The sequence below is a fragment of the Balaenoptera physalus genome (assembly GCF_965194825.1).
Source record: "Balaenoptera physalus genome assembly, chromosome: 13".
Lineage (NCBI taxonomy): Eukaryota > Metazoa > Chordata > Mammalia > Artiodactyla > Balaenopteridae > Balaenoptera > Balaenoptera physalus.
This window is the reverse complement of record NC_138892.1, coordinates 71,842,870-71,863,242: the sequence shown is the minus strand read 5'-3', so window position 1 is coordinate 71,863,242 and position 20,373 is coordinate 71,842,870.

The following is a 20,373-nucleotide window of genomic DNA, read 5'->3' as shown; positions in this document are numbered from 1 at the left end:
TCAATATATTTTGCTTCCTTTGTAATACAATGTATTTTTAAATTAAATTAAATTTATTTATTTTTTGGCCACACCACGTGACATTGTGGGATCCTAGTTCTCCAACCAGGGATCGAACCCATGCCCCCCGCAGTGGAAGCATGGAATCCCAACCACTGGACCGCCAGAAAAGTCCTGTAATACCATGTATTTTATTTTATGCTTTCAAAAACATTATCCTAAAAAGGAGGTCAGGCATCATCAGATTGCTAAGGAGGCCCATGGCATTATTTGTACCAGGAGAGAGTACAGTGGAAAGTCCTTGCTGCTGGGTGACTCCAAAGACACATCCAAGACCAGACTCACAACAAGAAGAGCCGCATCCTGCTCCCCTCTAGCGAGTGTTCTCTAGGTGCCAAGTCTGGTCTCTGCAAGCCCAGTTTCACCAAGATACTTGGGCCAACCCAATGCAATTCTGTAGTAATTAGGATTTCCAGCCCTCAAGAGGTGGATCTTGAATTTGTCAGCTATGTGAAGCCCTCCCGGCTACTCTATCTGAAATTTCAACAACTGTACTCCCATACATACTTCCTAAACCCCGTCTTGCTTAATTCTTACTGCTATTTATCATACTATATACTTTGGTTATTTTGAGTATTATGGCTAGAACATAAGCTTCATGAAGGTAGGGAATTTTGTGTTTTATTCATGCCATGTCTTCTATAATGTGTGCCTAGAATAATGCTTGGAACAGAGATAATAAATAGATGTTGGTCGAATCAATGAATGCATCTTGACGCCTTTATTTTGAACTATGTTGTGTCTGTGGGGGACATCGGCATCTCTTGACTTTCTAACTGGCCTGTCTTCCTAATATTACCCTGCTGTGTTTAACAGATTGGATGATCAGGTGAGTGCTTTTGCGTTTTTCAGTGATCTCAAGTTCCCTCACTGGATTGGACACCTGGCCCGAATCACAGGCCCTTGGGCTGGACCCTTAATTCTTCATTACACTAGTCAAGATAGACAAATAGGGGGCACTTGGGCAATCAGTCCTGCACTCATGGCAGACATAACTAATTGATTACAATGCTCTTTTGCTTGGCTCAGGGTTGGTTTCACAGTCCTTCCTAACCTAGTGGTCAGGAACTACTATTCTTTGGAATTGCACCCAGGATTTACCCTTTGGTCAAGTCCTGAGCTAAATCCTATTCCCGTACCCTTCAGCTACTGTCTGGGATCCTGTTCTAGTTTAAACTCACTCCTAGCATCTTGATGCCTCCCTGTACCACTTGCACAGTCCGTCTCCCTCACCAGGTCCAATTCATTTATTCAACAGACTCTGCTCTAGGTAACTTGGTGTATCAGTGAACAATATACACAAAATTTCCTCTACACATTCTTGCATGGAGAGAGAAGCATTAAATAATAAACACAACATAGTTAAATTATGTAGTATTTCAGAATATTAAAATGCTATGGAAAAAACCTAGAGCAGGATTTAGAGTGAGATTTAGAATTTTCATTCCCCTGAAGGGGGTCAGCTGGACAGTTTTGTTCGATTGGCCCTGTCCCTGTGTGGCCCTGTCTTCTCTGTTTTATTTGCCTAGTGCTCTATCCCAGCTTGGTGTGGGGACAAGTTGTGACACACATTGTAGATGCTCCAAGGAGAGGCAGGGCAAAGCAGGTCTGGGCTAAGCACCGCTGTGGGAACCTGAGAAAGTAGCTTCTGACATGATAAATATATACATGGAAAGGAAGTAGAAGTAAAGCTGAAAGCATGCTAACAACGAACTTTACTCTTGCCACAGTTTCTCCTAGGGCTAGTTCCTGCAAAACCTGTTTGAAAATTCAAAATCTAACAAACCTTCATTCTTTTTCATCTTTCCCACTGAATGAGCTTCCTACCTTGAGGCTATCCAAATTAGAATTAATTAAAAGTTCACTTCCTCAGTCTCACCGGCCACATGCTAAGTGCTCAATAGTCACAGGTGCTAACAGTTACCATATTGGACAGTGAAGGTATAGAGCACACCCACCATCACATAAGATTCTGCCGGACAGCATTGCTCTGGCCTGTGAGTATGGATGCGTCCAGGGCTGAGTCGGTAACTGGGATTGGGATTGACATGTATACACTAATATGTATAAAATGGATAACTAATAAGAGCCTGCTGTATAAAAAAATAAATACAATAAAATTAAAAAAAAAAAACTTTTCTGCACCATGAAGCTTACATACTAGAGGGAGGAGACAGACTATAAAAAATAAACATAATACTTCTTGTTATATTATTACATTTAATATATTATGTATGCCATAAGATTATATCTTATAGGTACTGATTAAATAGTATATTAGAAGATAATAAATGCTATTTAAAAATCCAGTGTTAGAGGCCAAATGCAAGCCAATAAGTCAGATTCTGTGGGCAGGAGGTCCTGGCATAAATATTTTTCAAAAGCTCTCCAAATGATTCTAAAGTGCAGCCAGATTTGAGAACCACTGCTTTCATCCATGAAAATATCATTATTGCTCTGTGGGAGTTCTTTCTTTTGTTCTGTTAAGTCATTTATTCATTAATTCATTTATTTAAATAAGTAAATGTTTGTTTATTAAAAGGTAGCACCTCCATTTTCCAGCTTTGTTGTAAACACCAGGGATACAGCAATGAAGAAAAGAGACAAACTCCTTGCTCTCATGCTGTTCACATACCAGACAATTGTTTTTTTTTCCTTCATCATCTCATTTAATTCTCACAGCACACATAGGCAGTGATCATTATTATCTCCACTTTCCAGGTGAGGAAACTGAGCATTCGTCCAGTTAAGAAACTTGCCCAAAGTCATACAACTACTAAGTGACAGAGCTAGGACTCACACCCAGGCCTGGAGGAATCAAAAGACCATATTCTTATAACCTCTCTCATAACTGCATTTTCCCAGGGACAGGCCTTTATGCATGCTTCTTTCCATCTTATTTTCAATACTTCTTATGGACCAGTTTCATGATATAATTTAATGGAATTAAATCTGAACAGCTCAAAATGATGTAATTGATTGCATTCAGTTTCCATCACAAATTACTAATTTGATTCACACCAGCTGATGTGACACCTGGAAGGAGGGAGTAGAGCTGGGTGGGTAGTTAGGCCTTATTGATCTGTGATATATGTGCTAACTAATTGTGTAAAAGAAATGTTATTTAAAAATCTCCAATAGGCTGTGATTAAGCAGACCACATAACTATCATCAGCTTACCTGTTAGACACCTGGAAATTACTGTAATCTGCCTGATAAATTCTGAAATTAATTTTCATTAAATCTCCCTGTATGGGAGATTCAATGAGGATATCTCCATGTATCGTATGAGATACTCTCAATGCATGCCTCATATATGGATCATACATTTATATAAGATCATATATTTATAGAAATTCTAAATTTTTGGTCAGCATTTCACATTCAGTACAACTGTGTGTTATTTTAGAGATATATACTGTTATGGGCTGAATTGTGCCCCCCCTACACTTCAGTGTTCAAGCCCTGTCCCCCAGGACCTCATAATATGACTGTATTCGGAAATAGGCCTTTAAAGAGGTGACTGAGTTAAAATGAGGCCATTAAGGTGGGCCCTAATCCAGTGTGACTGGTGTCCTTATAAAAAGAGGAAATTCGGACATACAGAGTGACACCAAGGATGTGTGTGCACAGAGGAAGGGCCATGTGGGGACACAGCAAGAAGGTGGCCATCTTCAAGCCAAGGATAGAGGCCTCAGAAGACACCAAACCTGCTGAAACCTTGATCTTGGACTTCTAGCCTCCAGAACTGTGGGAAAATAAATTTCTGTTGTTTAAGCCACCCAGTCTGTAGTTATGACTGCTGTAGCAAACTAATACACATGCATGTTACATTCAATTAAACAAATGATTACCATTCTATGTCTGACATAAAACTATACTGTTAGGGAGATGTTGTGGACCCCTTCTTCAAGGAACTTACAGTCTCTTAGAAAGACACATACATGGATGAGACAGAGAGTAATAGGAGGTCCAGTAGAGGAAATAAGTGCTACTCCAAAGGGATCAAAGCCAAGACAGAGCAGCAGGGATCCCCCAAAGAAGAGTTTGAAAAGAGGGAAATACTGAGGTTGGGTGGGGTATGGGGTAGAATGGACAATAGCACAGACGGTGAAGGCTTATGAGAGAGTAAAACAAAGAGGTGAACGGCATGTGCTTTGGAGCACTCTTTGCCACTTACTGGATATGTGACCTTCAGGTGAGGGTGGAAAAATGCACTCTTTGTGGGGCTGTGGTGAAGATTCCCTGTGACGGTGCTGTAAGAGTGATTTGCTGACATATATTAAGCTCTCAGTAAGAGTAATGGAATTTGGGGAGAGCAGTGAAGAGAGCTCACGCAGAAAGAAAAGATTCAGCCTGCGAAACAGTGAAAGATAAGGGGTGTCCTTGGTGAGGACTTGAGACTAATCTTATTGGGAGATTAATCCTCCCAATAAGATTTTCCCTAAAAGGAATATTTTGCTCCCAAACTTACAATACATCCATATAACAATAGCTGACATTTGCTGAGTACCCAGGTGTGTCAGGAGCTATTTTAAACATTTTGTTATGTATTAATTGCTTCATATGTATTAATTGCTTATTATTATGAGTATGATAATCCACTGAGATAGGCCTGATAATAATGACCCCCACTTTATAGATGAAGAAACTGAAATGGAAAAAGCTGACATAGGGGGCCCACAGTTGCAGTTATAACCGCGGAGGGAGTCAAGAGCTGGCAGTTCTGCCCCAGAGTCTGACTCTGCACATGCACTGGGACCTACACCCTCCTCAGAAGCACGCACAGTGCCCCGCAGGCATGAGCCCTTAGCACCCTCTAACTGATTAATGAGGAAACTGAGGCAAGAGAAGCGTCTTGACTAATTACCCAAAACTGTACAGCAGGCAAGTGGCAAAGCCAGAGTTCAGAGTACTTAGAGCCTGTGGCCTGTGCCCTCCCCCAGCTTGGCCCTGGCTCTCTTTTCAAAATATGTCACTTTCAGGGATCCTTTTTTTTTTTCCCCCAAGAGAATATGTTGACTTTCACCAGACTCAGGGTACTTCCCCTACTTCTCCACATGGCTTGCTGACTCTCAGAACGAAAAAAAAAAAAGAAAACTCTCAAAATATAAATTCTGTGACTTCAGGGAGAAAAAGAAATTTTAAATACAACTTTTTTTTGTATGCATATGCACAAAAAAAAGCTAGTATAATATTTATGAAGGCTCTAACTGATGCAGAGCACATTCACTGCACTTTCTAATTTCATCCTCACACCAGCCCCTGCAGATGGGAAGATGCCATTATTATCCAGTTGTAGAGATGAGGAGACTGGGGATCAGAGAGGGTGAAGTAACTGGTCCAAGTCTGACAGGTCCTCAGTGGTAGAGCAGGAGGACTCAGAACCAGGCTTGTCAGACAGAGGCCACACCCCTAACTCCATGCTTTACTACCTAACTAACGTTCCAACTTACGTTCTCCTCCGTACTTCCGCTCATGCTAGTTCCCACTCTTGAAAGCCTTCTTTTCCCTCCAAATCCTAATTGTGTTCCAAAGCACCAGTTTCCACCTTCCCTGCCTCACCTGCAGCCCTTTACACCAGGACACAGGCCTCAACATGACCTAAGGTGGCTGGTTTATACGTATACATATAGCTGATGCACTTTGTTACACAGCAGAAACTAACACACCATTGTAAAGCAATTATACTCCAATAAAGATGTTAAAATAAATAAATAAATAAATGTAGTTTCCTGTGCCCCACCCCTAATCCAATGAATTATAATCTAGGAGATTGGGGCTTGACTCTGCATTTTTAACAAGGTCACTGGGGGATTCCGAAGCTCACTGATGTTTGAGGGCACTGGTCTGCCCTATGCCACATGAAATGTGTGTACTAATTACAGGGTGACCCAGGGACACTTGGAGTCTGGCAAGAGTTGCACCAGCTCCAAGCAGGTTTGGTCTCAAAGATAGCTGTTTGGCATCTCTCATAAAAGCAAGATTATAAATGTTTATTGGGCTCTTAGGTTGGCCAACCAAAGCAGGGTTATTCATAATGTGGCTTAACTATGGAACCAGTTGAACCTTGGTACTGATAACTGAAGAAAGATTAGGTACAGAACACAAAGTAAAAAGAACATGGTGCCTTGCAAAACACTTATTTCCTGGGGTTCCTGTTTACTGTGTATTTACAAGTCAAAGAGTACGCATACCCTTTTGGCATTTCCACTTCAAACATATAGATGTGTAAGAAAGGAAAATGGATACCAGAGATTTAAATCAAGCTCTATAAGAAGCCACTTCTAAAAGCCAGGTGGCTAATTCAAATTAAAATATATTTTGTTTCTTTTCTGAATATCAAGGAGGAGCAGAATAGACACATTTTCAATAACATTTATGAAGCATTGATTTTCCTTTCCTTCTAACCCAGGGATACTCCATTCATTTCACAGATACCCCCCTAAATATGAATATGATTAACAATGATGATTTGATGACAGGCATATTTAAGAGTAAAGCAGCTTCTTCGTCAACATTAATAAACATTTACTGAGCACCTAGTATGTATAAAGCATACAGTGAAATAGGGATTTGAAAAATATTTAGACTTAATGCCCATGAAGACCTAAAGATGACAGTATCTGAAAGAATGATTAAGCTGAGTCCTGGAGCAGATCTGGAGCATTTAGGGAGCATCTTCATTCAGTCTGATCAAAGAAATAATAAAACCACTGGAATGGAAGTTTTCCTCAACTGCTTCATCAACTAACAAGGTTTAGGGAGCAGGAACTGCCTCCTCCTAGCAGCCCTCCTAGCTCTCCAGAGCACCTGTGATTGCACAAATGGTTCCCAGGCCCAGTCGATGTGAGAAAAAAAAAAAAATCTATGCATCTTCCATAGCATTATTTTTGTAGTATCCGTTAAGAAAATGCATATTGTTGAAAGGTAACAAATTCAGTATTATCTTAAAATAACTTGTATTTCATTAAGCACAGCAGTATCTGCATTCTACGTATATCTAAAAAGCAGTTAGTTAAATCATGTGGTTTATTCAGGCTACAGACCACTCTTGGTGCACTGGGGAATTTGAAGTTCTTTTTAATAATTTCAAGGGTCAGAAGCAGAGGCTTGAGTCCCACAGGCTAAGATCTGTTGCCCCAGCCTGTCATCTCGAGGGATTCCCTCCCAGGCTCTTCTCATTAACTGGTCTGTGGAAAGACAGCCCTAGTGCCCCAGTGAAAACAAGGAGGTCAGACCTGTTAGGAAATGGGAAGGCTGGCAGCAAACGCTGGGTTTCGGCACATGGTTTACAGCAGCTTTTTCTAAAGCTGTCAGGGTCTTCACCATGTTTAGAATTGGGGACTGAACCTAGACTGGCTCAGGGCAACTACTTCGTCCTCTGCAAAGATCTGATTTCACCCCAGAGGACACCTTGACTGGCTTAAGGCATGATAGGTAGTAAAAGGATGAGGGAAAAAAGCATTGTCAAGTATCTCATAAATGTCCAGTTCTCTCTAAGGGAGGCAAGCACTGTCCTTAGAAATAGTTACACTATAAAACTGTAGGCAGCAGAGAAATGGGTTAAAGCAGATCATTCTTGAGGTTTATTCCTCAAATGTCAAACGTGATTTCAGTTTGGGGTCATCCACGAAGCATGAAGGTTGTGGATAACAGTATTATTAATATTCCATAAATTCTTTATATAGTACTCAGTGGAAAATCATCATTTGTAATATTTATCTGGTGCTTGAATGAGAACATGCAATAATATGACAATTCAATTTTCTCCTTTGACATTTCAGATATGACCAAGTCATGATAATCAATCAGCAATACATTTATCATCTACATGAAGCCAATTATGAGCCAATAATCAGTAGAATTTCAAACTTGTAACCTAGACCCGTGTGCAGTGGCGACAGTGAAGGTGGAGACATTTGCTATAATTATGCTGTTATTGCTTCTAACAAAATGTTTTATACCTGAAAGAGCAGGCAGTGCTTTTAAAACCTCAATTCCACTCTGGCTCTTTATTATTAATTGACTTTTGAATCATAAGCTTATTAGAAGGGCAGTAGAAGACGCAGTCATCATAAGGCAGCAGGAGTGTATGGCTTTGGAATCAGAAAGACTGTGGTTCAAATCCCGGCTCTTCATTTATTAACCAAGTAACCTTGGGCAAGTGATTTAACTCTCTAAGCCTCAGTATCCCCAGCTATAAAGGGGGTAGTAATAATTACCTCACAAGATTGCATAGGGATTCACCATGATGTAGGGCACAAAGGTGCTCAAAAAGTAGGAGCTATCGTTAGAACCAAAAGAATATAACCAAAGCTTAAAGGTTTAGATCATGTTTTTAAAAGAACAAATTTAAAACTTTCTATCTAAGTGAACCAATGTTGAAAGAAGAAAAACATTTAAAACAGAGCACTCATTATAATCAAGTATCTTTTAAAATATTCTGATTACTAGACAACAATTATATGCACTATTTTAGTAATATCATAAAATGGTTGCACTTTGTTCTTTGTTTATTGCATTCTGAAAGCCCATGTTAGAATTATAGGCATATAAACGGTAGCTATTAAGAATGCCTGTGGAAGGCACTTACTGATGCATCATTTAGCCTGTGTCTTGTCTTTGGAAGAGAGAAATACAAATGACTGCTTCTTTCAAAGGTCACCCAGATACATAGTGTTCATTTGAGGTCATCTATATATTTTTGTGTATGTGTACCTGTGTGTGCACATTTTAACTCAGCTTTCCACAGCACCTCATAGGAGTTTTTCTGCCCCTATGAGACAGTTAAGAATACTGTCTGGGACAAGGAGGGATTTGAAAGTATCCAATATGCATGGGATGTGGCACTATAGGAAGCTTCCCATGAACCTTTTCCTGGTCCCAAACAGTGGACCTCAGAACTCACAGAGCTACAGAGTTGCTGCCAAGGGATCCTTGAATCAATATGAACACAATCATTCACTGTGTGCAGAGTACAAAAAGCATATTATCACAAAGGATGTGTGCTCCAGTTATCTATTATTGTGTAGGAATAATAACAGCCACCCCAAAACTCAGAGGCTTAAAACAAAATGTATTCTCTCTCATAATTCTGTGGGTTGACCAGGGGTTCTGCTACGCCACCTGGTATTAGCTGGAGCTCCAGGATGGCCGCAGTCATCCGGGGACTTGATTGGGCTGGAACGTCCAAAATGGCTCACTTACATGGCTGCCTCTTGTTGGCTCTTGGCCGGGAGTTCAGCTGAGGATGTCAACCAAAGCACCTACACATGGAATCTCCATGTAGATTGGGCTTCTTAGTTGGGTGGCGGGGCTGAAAAAGGTAGCACCCACAAAAGGGGGCCTTACAAAGAGCCAGATGGAAGCAACAAAGCTTCTTATGACCTTGCCTTGGACACCACACAGTGTCATTTCCACCTCATTCTATTAGTCAAGCAACTCACAGGGCTAGCCTGATTCAAGAGGAGGGCGATTAGATTTCGATTCAGGGTGGGAGAACTGCTATTTTTCAAGTTTTTCTATGTGTAATAGCTAGAATGCTAATTTATTGAAGTGCATATTGAATTCTTAGTAAATTTTAGTCATTAAATATTTTTCAGTCAGCTCATAAAAATGTATAAGCAATTTAACAAGGTGATTAGGAGTTCAAGCTCTGCTGTCAGACAGCTCTGAATTTAAATACTGACACCTACTGGTTGTGTAGCCTTGAGAAAATCACTAAGCCTCGATTTCTCTACCTCTAAACTGGCGATGGAAATGGACTTGACAGAACGGTTCCCAGGATTGCACAAGAACATGCATGGCAGATGCTCAGTACTCAGAAACAGTGAGCCCTTGTAGTTGCTGTAACACTGGGATCACAGCTCTAGCTGACTCTTTCCTTTCTTCTGGCTTCCAGCCCCCTCCCCCATTCCTCCCCTCACGTCATCTTCTATTGTACTTGAATGGATGGATTGCTACAATGCCAGACCCGGTTGGGGCTGGGAAGCATCTATAGGTAGAAACTTACTGGAAAGATGAATTTTAACATTTGCTCATGCAAAAAATAAAATTTATTAATGTCAAACAAAATTTAGGGACATGATATTGTTGGAAGAAAATGAAAAACTTAAAAAGTAGCCCTATTATCATTAAGTATCTTTTTTCAAAAATTCTTAAAAGCCCATACATGACAAATAAGCCAGGAGTCAACTACTACGTATTAATCACACGTGGTGAGTCAGTTTTGGTCCACTTGCCACATTTCTTGGGACTAAATTGACAGAGATGCAGAAGTGGGCTCTAGTGCATAATGAGTTAAAAGCAGTATCTGAGTGCAAAGTGGGCACATCAGGTCTGAAGCCCAGGAATGCAGGAGGAAGAGGGGCTGCAGGCCAACACAGAGCAGATAATTAGGATCCAAAAGAACTTCTGAATTCAGCCTGCGCAGTTAGGGTAACAACAGTAGACTAAATAAATGGGGGGCAGGAAATCAAACTGGGCAGAAGCCAAAGGTCAAATAGCAGAAGTATTGTAAGTTCACAGAAAAGATTCTGCTGGTTTTCTTGGGGCTGTTCCTCTTACTGCCTATTCTAAGCAATTCTTCCCTACCTGGAGTAGAAAACTGCACTGGTGTGGCTTCTGACCCAAACTTCGTCCAGTCAAACCCAAGTTCAGCCCAGCTAAGAGCACAGCGTAGGAATCGAAATTCTGCTAAATTCAAATCTTTTATTGAAAGGAAGGAAGGGAGCTCTCTGGCCCTAAACTATGCAAGTGACTATCTCATGATGTGAAGTGGTCCAGCAAACATCATGCATGAGGTTTCATTCCCATACTCTGAAGCCAACAAGAGTTATGCACATGACCAGAACTATGGAACCTGCTTTATAAAGTGTTTAGGAAACTCTGAGGGTGAAAATATTTATGAAAGTTCCATGGACAGGACCTCTCTCTGGGTATCATAACCCTGGTATGTCATGGGTAAAATAAGGTTCCAACAAAACGCTCTAATATAAAACTTCTTTTAAAAGGTTGATAGAAGGCTGATAGACCTGCCTACATCTGCATTCCACAGTGCAGTAGCTCTTGTTATGTATTAGGACTCCAATGCATAATGCTTTTTCAGTAATAGCATTTCTCCCAGTTCTTGGACTATACCTACAGATTCGCCAAGTAGCCTGTCTTCATCATCCTCATGTTTGGTGCTATGTATTAATAGTGTTGAAAAATGATTTATAGACAATGCATTAGCCACTGAAATTAGACTCACAGTAAGACAGTCACATCTTATTACATACAGTATTTGTTATATTGTTGAGAGTAACTTTTATATACTTACCCTTTCTTAATTTATAAGCTAGAAGAGAGAGCTGTCATTTAACATTCCCATTCTGGTGCATTTCCTATTCTGTTAGTGTCACCAAACAAGAAACAGCTTGCTAAGACTGCTGGTCCCTTGAGAATTTCCCCAATACACTGATAGCCACAGCAGTCATCTATTCATGACTTCGATGTGAATGTCATATATTTTTGTTTAAACTCAAGAGATTCTAGTTGGATGACTACGTGGTTCGAATGAATCTCATTGCTTTTTGCCCCCTATCCCCATCCAGAGAACTTCTTTTCTAAAAATGCTCATTGGCCACACTACATTGTCATTGAAAAGAAGGACCTACCTTTGATGTTGCTCAAATGACTGTCCCACACCTTCAGGCAGCCATTTATTACTTAAAAACCATGATACCAGAGAAAACTACGTTTATATCTTGTAAAATTAAATTCTGCTGACTACTCCCTGCCAACTACTTGCATTTAAATGTGCACTTAATTAGATGGGAGTTTATCCAGGCAAAGGTGCAGATCTGCAGTCACCAGGCCATGTGGAATTGACTGTCACTCATTAAAGTTATCCTTAAGATAAAGATTTAAATCTATTTCATTTCCTTGCTCAGTATCACTAAAGTAAATAGGACTAAGACAAGAGAATTAAAGGAGATTTTCCAACCAAGAACATTGACAGCTGAAATATAATCAGTTTCTAAGATTTATAATGCTATTGACTTTTCTTTTGCATCATAAATTTCACTGCTGACTCTCTGCCTGAGTTTTATTATAATATCATATCATATTAGGGAAATCAGATTTGCTGGTGACAAATGAAAATCACTGATACGAAAACAAATTCCCATTATCAGCTCATCACCTAATCATATTAGCATCTTTATATCTTATTATCAACTTTTTTATATAAAATAACATTTCCTAATGACAGGGATTTCACTAATGCTATACGAGTGGGACTAATATCATTTGAGAGTTCTCATCATGCATATCCTACTTGAAAGCAAAGTATATTTGTTTTCTACACAGACTTTGAAAATTTCAAATGAGTGTCTAGCAATTCAGGCAAAAATGATGGTTTATGGAAAAGCTATCTTCTTGATCGGCATTGAGGGCCTTTCACAATTTGGTCCCAAACTTCAATTAACAGCATAATGACTCACAAAATTTGAAGGTAGTTACAGCAGATTTTTTAAAACCCCAATCAGCTAACCTATTGAATGCAAAGTAGAATAGATTTAATTTCTTTAGTTATCACTCATATTATTCTCAAAGTCAAATCAGCATAAAGTTTAGCTGAGTTAACTGTTACCCGATTCCAAGTGTTGGCCAATGCCACTGAATGAGAGATTTTTACCTATTTCTTAGCAAACTTTCTTAGACTGGTTGAAACCTGATAAAGGGAAAAAATAGCATTTCTACAATTTATTTTTTAGAATGTGACCGAATCACTGGAGTTTGTGGCTATATCTGCAAGATACTGAACTAGTCAATCACCTCAGCAATTCAGTATGACAACCAGTCAATGCAGTGAGAAAATCAATTTCATCAGCTCATTGAACTGAACTGATGCTTGTGGACACATGCAAATCGAAGGCCCTTCATGGCTTCCCATCGCTACTTTGGCAGCTGCTTCTCTCTCGCCGGTGGGATAAGGTTCTCACACAGCCAGAATGCCACAAAAGGGGACCCCAGCTCTTGCATGTATTTTTAAGTTCCCCTGGCATCTGGCACCAAACGAGAAGACACTTGCGAGGCAGCACCAAATACCTCTCCTGGCCAGCTGCAGCCCAGGGCCCCAGAGAGCAGCCTGAGCTCCCTTGATGAGGACTTCCCTGACTCTCCTCTCAGTCCTTCTAAAATCCAGGGTTCACCTTTGACCCTGCTATGCGAGTATGCTCCCAATGATTCTAGAACTGACGTTTCAGTCCTCTCCAGCATTTCATCCAAGAAGCTTACTTACCAGGCCCTCATTTCATACCTCCATAGTCAGCCAAGACCTTCCAGAATTCTAGAGTGGTTAAATAGCTCAGCTTCTCATGAACCCTCCCTACGTGTCACCGGCTGAAATGTAAGTGCTTGAAATGGAGGGGTCTGTCTTTATAACCCAGGCAATGAATAGCAGATCATGGGGTTCAGTAAATATTGAATGACTGGATTAATTAACTAATTAATTTAAAGCAGTGGCTCTCAAGCTTTAGTTGGCATTAAAAGAAATGACCTGCAATCTTTTTAAATATGGATTCCTGGACCCCATTCCCCCCAAAACGTTTATTTAATAGGTCCTGGAGGGCTTCCCTGGTGGCGCAGTGGTTGAGAGTCTGCCTGCTAATGCAGGGGACACGGGTTCGAGCCCTGGTCTGGGAGGATCCCACATGCTGCGGAGCGACTGGGCCCGTGGGCCACAGCTACTGAGCCTGCGCGTCTGGAGCCTGTGCTCCGCAACAAGAGAGGCTGCGATAGTGAGAGGCCCGCGCACCGCGATGAAGAGTGGCCCCCGCTTGCTGCAACTAGAGAAAGCCCTCGCACAGAAACGAAGACCCAACACAGCCATAAAAAAAAATAAATAAATAAATAAATAAATAAATATTAAAAAAAAAAAAAAATAGGTCCTGGATTGGATGCTGATTTTAACAAGTAAAAATCCAAGATTGGATTTTTAACAAGTACCCTGGGTGACGTGTTTTGATTTAAAGTATCAGTTGTCTTCCAGTGATCTGACTCTTACTTTAAAAAACAAAAAAAACTATGTAAATGTTTGCTATAAGACAAATTTTCTAAGTTGACCCATTTCTGCTGCAAGTGTCTATTTTTGCTGTTGTTTAGATGCATCATTTATCTAAGCCTAGGAGAATGACCAAGCATTTAAAATATATTTCCAGCCCTGAGTTTCAGTGGAAATTAGTTGGGAAGCCGTCCCTAGTGAAATGTGTGAAAACATTTTCACACAGAATACCTGAAAGTCTTAACAAATGTCTCCCCTCTCGTGGCTTTCTCGTGACCTCCGCCTCGTGAATTTCCAGGCACCCAGCATTGGAAGGAAACATGCCCAAGTCCCGAGCGGTTCCCACCTTTAAGGAGAGGTGAGAGGAGTCAAGGAGAAGCCTAACTATGCTGTCAGGCTGAAGCATCAAGTGAAACAAGGAACAAGCCAGCTTCCTGGGAAGCTAGTAGAAGCCAGTAGAAGAGAGGAAGTTAGAAATGTCATGTCTCTGCTGGCCTCTCAGCTCCTCCTGGCAGGGGAATTAGCCCCTGTTCTGTGCTCCTTTTCTCACTAGCATATGTCTACATTCCAGTGCTTTTTACAGTATAGTCTACTTCATGGCCCACAGTTTCCACGAGTCCATAAGCCCTTCAAGGCATGATACTGTGACTGACAGTATAATGATTAAGAGCTTGTTCTAGAGGCAGACCCCAAATTCAAGTCCAGGTCTGCCACTTACTAGCTGTGTGGGCTTGACAACTTACCCACTAAGCCTCAGCTTCCTCATCTGCCAAATGGACAAAATAATAACTTCCCTGGAGGAACTGTTGTATGAATTAAGTAAAATAATCCATGTGAAATGCTTAGCAAACCTGCTTTGTAAGTGTTGGGTACGTATTAGCTCTTGTAATTATTGTTCGTTTTGTGTCCCCAGGAAAACTTGTGATAAACGGAATGGAAATGAGAATTCTGATACCCATCCTACCACAGCCAGTCTCTAGCTCCAGTTGGGCCCCTGAGGAAGACAGAAGTCAAGGCCAGTCACATGTCCACTGCTGGTCACTCTAAGTCCTGGCCACGAGCTTTATGTGGAACACCTAACCCTGGTGTGCTTGGACCAAAAGCCCAGGCCGGGAGATCTCCATGGCCTCTTCTGGGTCCATCCACTCTGATCTTGGCTCTTGAAGTTTCACCACTCCATGGAAAGAAGATGTACAGACAAGGGATGCTGAAGAAGAGAAAGGCCTTCCCTAAACCACACTCCTAGGTCAATCCTGGCATAATTATTAATAAGACACCCTCTCCCAAGCACACCCAGGTTTGAAAGGCAAATTTTGTGGTTATCCAGCCCCTACACACTGGAGGGCAAGAGTCCCTCCAAGTCACTTGCACCAAGTTGGAAATAGCTCGAGCCTGTCGTGTGACACCAGCCTCATGGGCTAACAGGGAAAGAAGCTATACAGGAGAAGAAACTCCAAGGATGTAAACTGCAGGCCCTACCTCCACTCTGAAAGGCCTGCCCTGGAGCCTTGCGACCCAGGTGTATCCCTGCGAAATCCTTTGCCCCTGGACCCCTGTCGAAGCCCCTCTTTCTCAGTGGGAGGGAGCCCAGGGACACCTAGCTCCCAGGAGAGTTTTGAAGAGGCCTTTAAACCGCCACTCCTAGTAGGGTCCCCAACCACTACAAGAAACTCAAAATATGAACTTTCACTTTAGGAAAAGCCTTTCCATGGACTTAAAAGCTTGCTTGTTTTTGATGATCATAACATTCTTGGGTAAGGGACAAAAGACAATCTAACAAACTGCTGGTTGAACAATGGTCACAGACTATCAAAGATGCAAGTCCGAAATAACAATAAAAACCCCAGTCAGCCACAATAACTCATTCCTGTCAAGCACTTTACATTCACAATGTGCATCCATGGCCTCATTTCTGCCTTCCAACAGCACTACGAGCTCGGCATTGTTAGCCCAAAGTTTACAAGTGAGAAAAAGGGCACCGAGAAAAGTGTTTTGCCAAGATCACACACATGTAAGCGGCAGGCCTGCAACCTGAATACTTGGCTTTTGATTTCAAATCTTTGATTCTCTTTAATACAGCCAGCCACATCATATTCAGATTAAACTTGAATTCAATTATATAGAAAAAAAAGAAAAAGAAAAGGGAAAAATACAGATAGAAGGAAAAGCCAAGGAGAAACCATTTAAGAAGTGCAGGCAACATCTCTGACCCACCCTTTCAATACAAACACGTCATGGAAGGAACAAATGATTAGGGACAGGACCACACTATTCACTAAGTTTACCTCTGTCCTCAGATGCTTTCATAATGGAGCATCTCATCTTACTGAATGTGATTCTAAGATTTAAAGGTTTGTATTTTGGGACAACAAACTCCTCAACACAGATTAACTAGTTCATCTCATGCTCAACCCAGGGAAACAACCATGTATTAGCTATAGGAGGAAAAACTCCAGGGAGGGACAATGACAGGCCCCACATGGCACCTTCCCAGAGCTGTGGCTCCTCCAGTGTCCAGCATCCTACAGTTGAGAAAATGCTTTCACAGACCCCACCTCATGCAATCTTGTCAGCATCCCGGAGACAGGGAGAGATAGGAAAGATGTGCTTAATTAATATACCGCGTTGTGTTTTTTCTGTCTGCATTTGTGCTACAGGCAAGGAGGGGATAAAGCGGTTAAGACTCAGGCTGATCAGGCCCCTAGGAGTGGAGCTTTCAGAGATGGGCAAGGTTTTTGTGCCCAGGCTTTGTCCAGAAGCCACAGAGCTGCTTGCCTCCAAGGCACAGGGCTTAGTGCAGATGCCAGCTGTGACCACACGGGACTGATACTGGATGGTCCTCCCCAAAAAGCAAGGCACCACTGAGCCTCCTGGGTTCTTGTCAACCCAAGGGAGTTGGAAGAAGCCCCAATAATAAGTGTCTTGCTCACCTTGGGAGATAAGCACCCACAGTTATGTTGATGTTGACTCTTTGTTTCTAAATTAAGAGAATTTTTTAGAGTAGAGTTCACAGCAGAATTGTGGGGAAGGTATAGAGATTTCACATATACTCCCGCCCCTACACATGCATCGCTTCCCCATGTTATCAACATCCCTCACCAGAGTGGTACATTTGTTTCAATGGATGAGCATACATGGACATATCATAATCACGCAAAGTCCATCATTACCACTAGGGTTCACTCTCGGGGCTGTGCATTCTTGGGACCACTGTATAATGACATGTATTCACCATTATGGTACCATATGGAGTATTTTTACTGCCCTAAAAATTCTCTGTGCTCTGCTTATTCATCTATCCTTCCACCCCCAACCCCTGACAACCACTGATCTTTTTATTGTCTCTATACTTTCATCTTTTCCAGAATGTCATAGAGTTGGAATCATACAATATGTAGCCTTTTCAGATTGGCTTCTTTCAGTTAGTGATATGCATTTAAGTTTCCTCCATGTCTTTTTATGGCTTGGTAAGTTCATTTCTTTTTAGTGCTGAATAATATTCTATTGTCTGGATGTACCACAGTTTATTTAACTTCACCTACTGAAGGACATCTTGTTGGCTTCCAAGTTTTGTGTTGACTTTTTTTAATGAAAAAATATGAAATTTCTTGCAGATCTTATTTTGTGATTGCAAATTTTTTTCCACCTGTGAATGAGGAAAAAATAAGATGCCAAACATCCCGAAAAATCATATATTTGAGTTATAAGGGCAACCTTTGTGTGGAATGAGGCACTCAGCTTATTAGGCAGACTGCTGGCTAATGTATGCTTCTCCTTTGTTTCCTGTACAGACATCAGTTGTTTAAAGTGACTTTGGGGTGCCCCTGTCTTTACTGACTTACTTGATGGGTGTCTCTAACACCAATTACCATCCTAAGTATGTGACATCAAAACAACTTGTATGGCTCCTTGGAGACACACAGAAGAAGGGGTTCCCAAGGCACACAGTCATTAAGCAAGTGTTTGTGCCCTGGTGCCAGGGCCTTTCCTTATTATATAAGAAGTAGCTCAGTTTAATGGTTCCTTGCCATCGAAGAGTCTATGAATAAAAACTCACTTGATATTCATCTAGTTGAAAGTATCTCCTACACATGTCCTGTTCTGCTCTCTCTGCAGCATTCTGAATTTTGGCTTTTGCTTGCTTTTAGTATTTGAGGATTTGTTTTCTTGCTTTCAAGCTCAGCTATAGTTAAGGGTTTCTCTTACATTGAATCCAGCATGTCTCTGTGTTCAGAGCCTGAGGAGGGCTTCCCATAACACCCAAGTCTGCCATTTTCAGGGTAGTCTCCATAAAAAAGTTCATTCACTCATTCAATCAACATGTCTGAATCCTTAAGAGGTGTCAGGCACTATGCAAGGCACAGGGGATGACATAAACATGAGTGAGATGAAAAGCCTGTTCCCAACCAGCTCATAGCCTAGAGATAGACCACAGACGAACTCCAGTACAATGGGGCCCCGGGCCGGCCTAGGCACGTGCAAAGGGAACAGCAGCAGAGCACAGACCGTTGGCTGTGGCCGGAAAGCTAAGGAAGGCTTTGCATGTACAGCTGTGTGTGATGACTGTGACCAGCCAAAATCTATCCATGATCAGCATGTCAGTGACAGAAATTAACTTTGACGTTTCTGATCCGAACCTGTTTTAAAATGCAATAGAGCATAAAGTAAAGTGGGTTGTTAGACTGTTCAAGACACCTGGGTCAAAGTTCTCATTCTGAATCTACGGGCACTTGAGAGAACCCTTGTACATTTCTAAGCATCACTTTCCTACCTTATTATTTAACCAGTTGGGTTAAATGATCTCTAAGATCTCATCTAGCTGAAAATTACATGATTATTATACTGAACTGTCCTCATTTTCCCACAAAAGCATTTTTATTCCATTATTTAAGGAAATAAAGCTAAACGTATGTTTGCCAAGGTCAACAAGTGCAATTTAACTAAAGAAACAGACCCAGAAGAAGAAACAGACGCAGACCAAAAGACTAAAGAGAGGAGAGATTGCTGGTGAGCATCAGATGCAATTAGCACAGTAATGCCGGAACGCAGCAAAATGAAACTGCTTGTTTAGTATCAATGGGCAGAAAATCGTTTTGACTGAATATCTGCCCGTCACCGTCGTAACCACAAACTTCTCAAAGTGACGAGTCACATCTTGTCATTGCAGCTCACTACCAAGCATCAAGGGACCCTTAATAAGTACAAATTGGTTACGAGGAAGAAGAGAGCATCCTTTTCTTGGTGTCTGTTGGGTGCTGCTGAGAACAGTCTTTCAACCTCCCACGGCAACGATCGGGTCCTTTCTCCTGATAAGCAGCCGGTTCCCTTAGCGGTAATGAGCACTGTTAACCCAATGCATTAAGCCCCCTAGATCAAGGATAACAAAAACTATGTCCTTGAGAGCACAAATCGGTATGAAGTGAGGTGACTTATGATGCTAAAACGTAGCTTCAATTGCTCACCCAGTTCTGAATATGTTGTTTACAATCTTCAGTTCAGCTCTGCCAAAATTGGGTTCCCGTCCCATTACCGAAGGCAGGCAAAAGGGGAAGCGCAGCGCCATCTGCTGTCTGCCTGAGGGGAGAGCTGACACTGCGAAGGAATTACTTCTGTGTTCTGAAGGTGTTTCTTCCACGTTCTGTAAAGCAATTTTCTCTGGTATCAACGAATACATGAAATTTACTTGTTGAATTTTTATTATTTATTATCATTTTATTTATGTGTGATATTCTAGATAAGGGTCTCAGACGAAAATGAGGTTTGAAGTTTAAAATCTAGTTTATAATATTTATGAATGTCATAGAATCACAGCATACATTTTTTAATAAAGCATCTGAACTTAATTACAGTTCTTTCCTTTGCATTAATTTTAAATACCACAAAATTAATGCCATACACAAAGGGAAATATTGCAGAGGGATAATGTATTCAAACAATGTTATAAAACAGCACCTTTTGAGTTAAGATAAATATTTTTAAAATAACATATTAGAACTTAAAGAATGATTCAAAAGTGGTCTTCTTTCCTTAAAATAGCTGAAATTTTGCACTGGGTTACTGATCTTTCCTTAACTGGACTCAGTATGTAATTCTATTTTAATGAAACCTATTTTCAGAGCTGACAGTGGTGCACTGGGATTCTTTCAACTATGAATGAATATGCCCTGGACAGGACTAGATACTGGTCTCTAACTTGGATGATTTGGGGCTTATGTGACCAGAAAAAATGGTAAACAGGATGTCAAGGACAGCCACAAAAGTCT